At 36.6% G+C, this 8,480-nt stretch overlaps 2 pseudogenes; both read left to right on the top strand.

The window, feature by feature from the left end:
• LOC113906034 lies at positions 1-587 on the top strand (annotated as a pseudogene).
• Positions 588-6,703: 6,116 nt separating this feature from the next.
• On the top strand, positions 6,704-7,689 carry LOC113904675 (annotated as a pseudogene).
• The last annotated feature ends 791 nt before the right edge of the window (positions 7,690-8,480 follow it).

Here is an 8,480-nt window from a genome sequence, read left to right as displayed (position 1 = left end):
ATGGCCTATGACTGTTACGTGGCCATTTGCAAACCTCTCCTTTACACGGTCACTATGTCCTCCCAATTTAATGTCATGCTGGTGCTGGCCACATACCTTCCTGGCTTGATAAATGCTGCCATTCCCACGGGCCTCACCTTCCAGCTGTCTTTCTGCCACTCCAGTGTCATCAACCACTTTTTCTATGACATTCCACCCCTCCTGAAACTTACTTGTTCTGACACTCGTGTCAATGAAGCTGTCATTCTTGCTTTTGCCAGTTTTAATGAGCTGAGCTGCCTCCTGACCATTCTCACTTCCTATTTCTGCATCCTCACTGCCATCGTGAGGATCCGCTCTGCTGATGGAGACACAAAACCTTCTCCACCTGTGCGTCCCACCTGATGGTGGTCACCATCTTCTCTGGCACAATCCTGTTCATGTATCTGTGCCCCAGCTCCAGCTTCTCAATGGACCAAGACAAAGTGCTGTCTGTGTTTTATACAGTGGTCATCCCCATGTTAAATCCTCTCATCTATAGTCTGAGAAACAAGGAGGTCAAAACTTCCTTTGGCAACATTTTTAAAACATCCACTTTTTGCTTCTAAACTTAGAATTGCCAAAGCATGGGCTTTTAGGGCTCATAGGGAACTTAGAAATGGTCAAATCCACATATGTTTACTCTGGCTCCATGTCATTCTGTCATGAGGGTTCCTGTTTTGTTTTTGCCTTTTTTTTTTTTTTTTTCTAATAGTGGAATCGGACCAAATATTCCAAGCATCCTGGGGAATATGATTGCTCTATATAAATCCCATTTATTCCAGAGAACCTATATGCTTGAAAAAACCAATTATCGTAGTTCAACTCCCTATTTAGGAGCATAAAAAACTCAAAATAGACGTATGTAAAATATATTGTAGGCTTTGTTCCAGACCACTGCAATATGTGAATGGCATAATAAAGCAAATTACACAATTTTTTGGTTTCCCAGCTCATGTAACAGTTATATTTATATTATATTAAAGTCTATTAAGTATGCAACAGCATTATGTCTAAAGTGTATATATTTTAATTAAAATACTCTATTAAAATTTAGCCTTCAGTGAGTTACAATCATTTTACTGGTGAAGGGTATTGCTTTACTGCTGATGACTGCTGAGTGATCAGGGTGGCAGTTGCTCAAAATGTGGGTTGTGGTGACAATTTCTTAAAATGCAGCAATGAAGTTTGCTACATCAATTGACATTGTCACAAAAGATTTGCCTGTAGCATGTAATGCTGTTCCACAGCATTTACCCACAGAAGAACTTTGAAAGCTCAAATTGATACTCTCAAAGGCTGCCACTGCTTTATCAACTAAGTTTATGTAATATTCTAAATCCTTTGTTGTCATGTCAACAATCTGTCCAACATTTTTCACCAGCAGTGATTCCATCTCAAGAAACGATATGCTTTGCACATCCACAAGAAGCAAGTCCTCATCCACTAAAGTTTTATCCTGAGATTGCAGCAATTCAGTCATCTTCAGTCTCTACTTCTAATCAAGTTCTCTTACTATTTCCACAACATCTGCAGCTACTCTCTCCACTGAAGTTTTGAACTCCTCAAAGTCATTCATGAAGGTGGGATACAACTTACCCCAAATCCTGTTAATGTTAGTATTTTTACATCTTCCAAATGGATCATGAATGTTCTTAATGGCATTCACAATAATGAATCCATTCTGGAAGCTTTCAATTTCCTTTGCCCAGACATCAAATAAATCACTAACTACAAGAGCCATAGCCTTACAAAACATATTTTTAAAATAATAACATCTGAAAGTTGAAATGATATCTTGATCTATAGGCTGCAGAATGGATGGGGAATGTGATTGCTCTGTTGTGTTAGCAGGCATAAAAACAGCACATATCTTGTTGTACATCTCCATTAGAACTCTTGGGTGAACAGGTGCATTGTCAATAAGTAATAGTACTTTAAAAAGAAATCTTATTTTCTTCCTTTTATTTTATTTTTTTCTGAGCAGTGGATCTCAACAGTGAGCTTAAAATATTTAGTGAACCATGCTTCTCATGCGGCACTAGTGGTAAAGAACTCGCCCGTCAATGCAGGAGATACAAGAGACGTGGGTTCAAACTCTGAGTCGGGAAGATTCCCCTGGAGTAGGCATGGCAACCCACTCCAGTATTCCTGCCTGGAGAATCCCATGGACACAGGAAGCCTGGCAGGTGACAGTCCATAGTGTAGCACAGAGCTGGACACGACTGAAGCAACGTAGCAGCAGCAGCATGTTGTAAGCAGATGTGCTATCATCTACACTGTTGTTTTATTTATAGAGCAGAGGCAGAGTAGATTTAGCATACTTCATAAGGGCCCTAGAATTTTTGAAGTGGTAAATGAGCATAGGCTTCAATTGAAACCTCGAGCTACATTAGCCCCTAACAAGAGAGTCAGTCAATCCTTTGAAGGTTTGAAGTGAGGCAAACCTTGTCCTTTGAAACTTTGACTTCTCTTTAGCTTTGGAAGTCCTAGATAACATCTCCTTCCAATATAAAGCGGTTTCACCCTTATTGAAAATATCTTGTTCAGTGTAGCTAAATTTATTGTTTTGAACACTGTAGTTCCTTACTAACTCTTAAAATTAGATAGTGTAAATCATTTAAAGATTTTTCTTCTGTCTCAAAATTGTTTTGGCTAATTTAACATTTTTTTTAACAATTTCTATATAACTTAGAATCAGTTTTTCTATTAAAAATAAGCCAGCTGAACTGGCATTAAAACTATTGATCAATTTTAGGCAAATTGGTAACTTAAAAATATTGGACTTAAAACTACTGAATATTACAATCCACAAGGAAGATACATGTCTCCATTATTTAAGTCTCCTTTAATTTCTCTCTGCATGCAATGTTTTGTGGTTATAACTATGTAACTTTTGAAGTTTTATTTAAAAAATCATTTTTAAGTGCTTACTCTTTTAATGTTATTATAAGTGATATATAGAAGCATTTATTTTCTAGTTTTGGTTGGTTTTTACATAATAATATAAATAATCTATGCATATTGATCTTCACCTTGTGACCTTCTACTATGTACTCTTAGCTTTCCTTCTGCATATTAAAAAATGTGATGTACAACTTAATGATCACCACAATAAATCTAGTTAACATTTTATTTGTGTATCTTGAAAGGAGATTCTATATAAACTATTAAGCAATCTATGAATAGGATGCTTTTATTTTTTTTCCCTTTGAATCAGTACAATTTTATTAGATAGATTAGGACTTCCAGTATATTATTGAATCTTCTATAACCAAAAATATAGTGAATTAAATAATCACAAGAACACAAATAACAGTGTCAGTGGGATAGTTTCAATTATCTGACTGTTTGACATTTGTGTAGCTAAAGCAATTATGTGTTCTTTTAGCAGACATGTGTCAACTGGTCTTTGCAATTGAAGCAGAGATCACTCTGCTTCTAAGGAATATTCTAAAGGTTATTCTAAAGGAATAACCTTTAACTAAGGAATGTGTGTCTTCAAATATAAATTAAATAGAGTCTCCTGAAGGCTTTTTAGGAAAATAAAATAAGAACACTGAAAAGCCTTCTTTTAACCAGTATCAATGGTAGATAGGTAAATTCTGCGCTCTCCAATATTATTTGTTGTTATACATGTAAAGTAAATAAGCATTTACTTCTTATGCGTGAACTTTTGATCAAGTGATCCCATACTGAAAAGTATTGTTATTTTGCCTTTCCAGAGTTAATTCACTACTTTTTTCCTACTTGTTCAATTGCTATTGAGTTAATCCTACCTCTTCTTGGAAAACTCTGGTTGTAAATATTATGATTATCACAACGGTATTCTATATTAAAGTATATCAGGATATAGTGGTGGTGGTGGTTTAATCACTGAGTTGTGTCCAACTCTCGTGCTCCATAGACTGTAGCCCACCAGGCTCCTCTGCCCATGGGATTCTCCAAGCAAGAATACTGGAGTGGGTTGCCATTTCCTTCTCCAGGGGATCTTTTTAACTCAGGGATTGAGCCAGTGTTTCCTGATTCTTTACTATCTGAGCCACCAGGGAAGCCCATATCAGAATGTACTTACATACATATATAAGTACTTTAGGAAACCAGTGCTGACATTCAGCTTAAAGACGGGTCAAACCTTCAAGTATCTTTAGGCAAGATAAGGAATCTTTACATTAAGGCATCAGGAAATAAAGAGCTCTGCTGCTGCTGCTGCTGCTAAGTCGCTTCAATCGTTTCCAACTCTGTGCAACCCCAGAGACGGCAGCCCACCAGGCTCCCCCATCTCTGGGATTCTCCAGGCAAGAACACTGGAGTGGGTTGCCATTTCCTTTTCCAATGCATGAAAGTGAAAAGTGAAAGTGAAGTCGCTCAGCCATGTCCGACTCTTAGCAACCCCATGGACTGCAGCCTACCAGGCTCCTCCCTCCATGTGGTATTTCCAGGCAAGAGTACTGGAGTGGGGTGCCATTGCCTTCTCCAATAAAAGCTCTACTATCCTACAATTAGCCTTACAATCATATAAGAAACTTTTATTTCATGGGAATATTTAGGATTTTACACTTTAAATTTTTATTTAATTTGTTCAAGGAATCAAGGTAAAACAGAAAATGTTGGGATAAATAAATATTTTTGACCCCAATCTGAAAAATACACCATTATGCTCAATCTCTCCTAATGTGCTAAGTTGATGACAATATATATTTTTATAATGATATACAGCTTTATTCACTGACTGATTTATCAGACTGTAACCCAGTATTTGGAAATTTAAAAAAATCAGAGATGCCTCTCTTGTCTTAATGAGACTCTACTTTAATTCCTTTGATTGAATTGGCTGGAGTTATCAATGCCCTGGAAGGTAGAGGCTACTGAGACCATCTCTAGATTCCTTTATTCTCTAACAAATGCAGTATCAAACAATATTCAGATATTCTTTACTCATATTTGACCTCTCCTCCTAAATCACCAATTTTATGATACATCAATTTTATGAATGATCCTGGTTCTCAGTCACTTTTATACACAAAAAGTGCAAAATTCATCCAACCACATTTTTGTCCTTTCATAGTATTAAAAGTGATGGTGAACTTCTTTATTTTTGCCAAAGATCTCAGCCACATAGTATAAAGCAGGGTACAAAGATGTTGCATACAGATTTTGGTCTTGAAGGAAAACTAAAGATCTCAAAGCATGAAATTAAGGTTATGCCCTTGAGGGAAAAAAATCTATCTTAATTGGATTATAAGATTTTTTTTTAAAATACACTAGGGAATATTCCTAAGAAACACTTTAAATCTTCCCACCTTGTTTTAGAAAATATAGTAAGTCAGTTTTACAGGTAAGTCATTTTCTACATTTGTTCACTAAAAATGATTTTTATTTTGTGTGAAAATTAATATTCTCACCAATATTGAAAAAATTATTTTCATCATTTATACTTGTTTTGTCTATTCAAATGTTAATATTTCATGGCATCTCTGAAAAATTAAGTATTATAAAGAGGCTCTTCTGATGTGTATGTGAAAACTAAATTTAAAAAGCCTTAAGGTGAAATTCTTGAGGCATAATGCTTCCAGTCATATCTTACTTTCACACACACACACACAAAAACAGAAATGATAATTCCAGCTGGAAGCTAAGTCTGCATTTAAATATTATCCTAATGTGCTTTCCTAAACAAATATATTCAGAGGTGTGTCAGCTTTAAAAAATAATGGAAACAAATCCCTCTTCAGATATTTGAATTCTTTATTTACTGTTCATTTTCTGTCTTCTCAGGTTTTTGGCCATCTAAAAGCACTCCACCTTTAATTTTCCTCATAGTGTTTTCTTCTAAATGACACACTGCTGTAAACGTTTGTCTATGTGCTCAATACCTATTACCTCTCTTGCAATATATGGTTCACCAGGATATGTAATTTGCTCACTCATGTAACCCCAGAAGCTAGAATAGGAAAAAAAAAAAAAAAAGCCTCCTTAAAATAATGAGTGAAAGTGAAGTGAAGTCGCTCAGTCGTGTCCGACTCTTTGCGACCCCGTGGACTGTAGCCACCAGGCTCCTCCATCCATGGGATTCTCCAGGCAAGAATACTGGAGTGGGGTGCCATGGCCTTTAAAAAGCAAAAAGAACAATTCTTCATTCTGTACCTTCTTAGCCATATGTCAAGAGATGCATCTACTAATTAAATGTCTTCTGAATGAATTTAAGCTAGACAAGTATGGGTTTCAGGAGAAAATGCTGGACTGAACATATCTTCTAATGTGTGTCAAAAACAATAGTGTATCAGAGGTGCAGGGACCATAGAAACTCTGCATCCTTCATTTGTCCATTTGAATGATGCCACTGACCTGCTGCTTTCCAGACCTGGTTTTCATTCTTTTGGCTTTCTTTTTCACAGAATTTGGAAAAAAAAAAAATACTGAATATGGAGTTTTCCAAGAAAATAGGTTTAATTGTATATGTGTATACATGATTTACAAATAAGGAGAAAGAGAATGTGTGAGTTTGTGAGTGTGTGTTTCCAGTATATATGTAGAAAAATATATCTCAAAGAGATAAGGTGCAAATATTTACATAGATGATCTGATGCATTGGTTGAGAAGAGTAATTTCCTTATAGAGAGATAGATCAAAAGTAAATGACAAAAGAATGGAATAAATGCAGAATCAAGATCAGATAGAATTCTTCACTTTACCACTTTCAGTTTTTAAGGGATGAGAATATGTCTTCCCCTAACCACACTGCAGTGGCTGAATTCATTCTCCTGGGACTCACAGATAACCCAGTGCTACAGAAGGCCCTGTTTGGGGTGTTCCTGGTGATCTACCTAGTCACACTGGCAGGGAATCTGGGCATGATTGTGCTGATCAGGACCAATCCCCACCTCCACACCCCCATGTACTTCTTCCTCAGCCACCTCTCCTTTGTAGACCTTTGCTATTCCTCCAATGTTACTCCAAATATGCTGCACAATTTCCTCTCAGACCAGAAGACCATCTCCTATGCTGGATGCTTCACACAGTGCCTTCTCTTCATTGCCCTGGTGATCACTGAGTTTTATCTCCTTGCTTCAATGGCCTTGGACCACTATGTAGCCATCTGCAGCCCTCTACATTACCTTAGAGCACCAGGATGTCCAAGGACGTTTGCATCTTTCTAGTCACAGTCCCTTATACTTGTGGATTCTTCAATGGTCTCTCTCAGGCACTGCTGACCTTTCACTTGTCCTTCTGTGACTCCCTTGAGATCAACCATTTCTACTGTGCTGATCCTCCTCTGATAATGTTGGCCTGCTCTGACACCTATGTCAAAAAGATGGCAATGTTTGTGGTTGCTGGTTTCACTCTCTCGAGCTCCTTGTTCATCATTCTCCTGTCTTATGTTTTCATCATTGCATCTATCTTGGTGATCCGTTCTGTGGAAGGTAGGCACAAAGCCTTTTCTACCTGTGGTTCCCACCTGGCAATAGTCACTCTATTTTATGGAACCCTCTTCTGCATGTACTTGAGGCCTCCAACTGATAAGTCTGTAAAGGAGTCCAAAATATTTGCAGTCTTTTAGTTTTTTGAGCCCAATGTTGAACCCATTGATCTACAGTATGAGGAACAAGGATGTGATCCAAGCCATGTAGCAAATGATTAAGAGAAATCTTTCATAAAATTGCAGTTTAAGCATCTGTTCACTTGATATGACTAAGTGTCTATAACAACTTTGTGTTATAGAGATTAGAAATGAGTAACACAGAACTCTAACTGTTGATAGAACTCCAGGTTCCTTTTTTTTTTTTTTTTTGAGGATCAGATTCATTTAGACATTGGGACATGACGTATAGCAATCTCTTCTTTTGGTTAAGCAAAGAGCTGTGTTTCACTCTTAGCCAACAGAATATTCTGATGTCAAGATTTATATCCAGTTTGAAAATGTGTTTTAAAATCATTGTAAAGTACTTAACATTTTGCCTAAATTTTGTAGTCTTGAAAACCACTGTGGCTTTTAGGACCCAAATTTAAACTCAGTCTTTGCAATTCTTAATCCAATGGTTGATCTATTTGGAGTCTCTCATTGTTTAATATTCTACTTATTGACCTCTATTTGTGATTTATGTTTTTGTACTCTGTAAGTCTTTGTGTGAAACTTACCTCAGAAATTCTTGAGAGTATACATCAACATGTATGAAAATAATCATAAGTAACACAATTATATTTGAGTTCTCACTTTTATGTCATTATGCATTAAATCCTAACATATGAACTAGTGAGAAAATGATCATCTCCATTTATAAGCTTTACCTTGTTAGGCACAAAGAGACTAAATGACCTACCCAAAGTCATTCAGCCACTTAGTAGCACAAAGGCAATTTGATTCCAAATTCTCTCTCTTTTCAATTCATATTGAAGTGGCTGAACCTCTTTTGTGTGCATGATAAGTTACTTCAGTTGTATCTGACTCTTTGTGACCTTGT

The sequence above is a fragment of the Bos indicus x Bos taurus genome, chromosome 15 (assembly GCF_003369695.1).
Source record: "Bos indicus x Bos taurus breed Angus x Brahman F1 hybrid chromosome 15, Bos_hybrid_MaternalHap_v2.0, whole genome shotgun sequence".
Taxonomy (NCBI): domain Eukaryota; kingdom Metazoa; phylum Chordata; class Mammalia; order Artiodactyla; family Bovidae; genus Bos; species Bos indicus x Bos taurus.
This window is presented reverse-complemented; position numbering and strand designations above follow the sequence as displayed.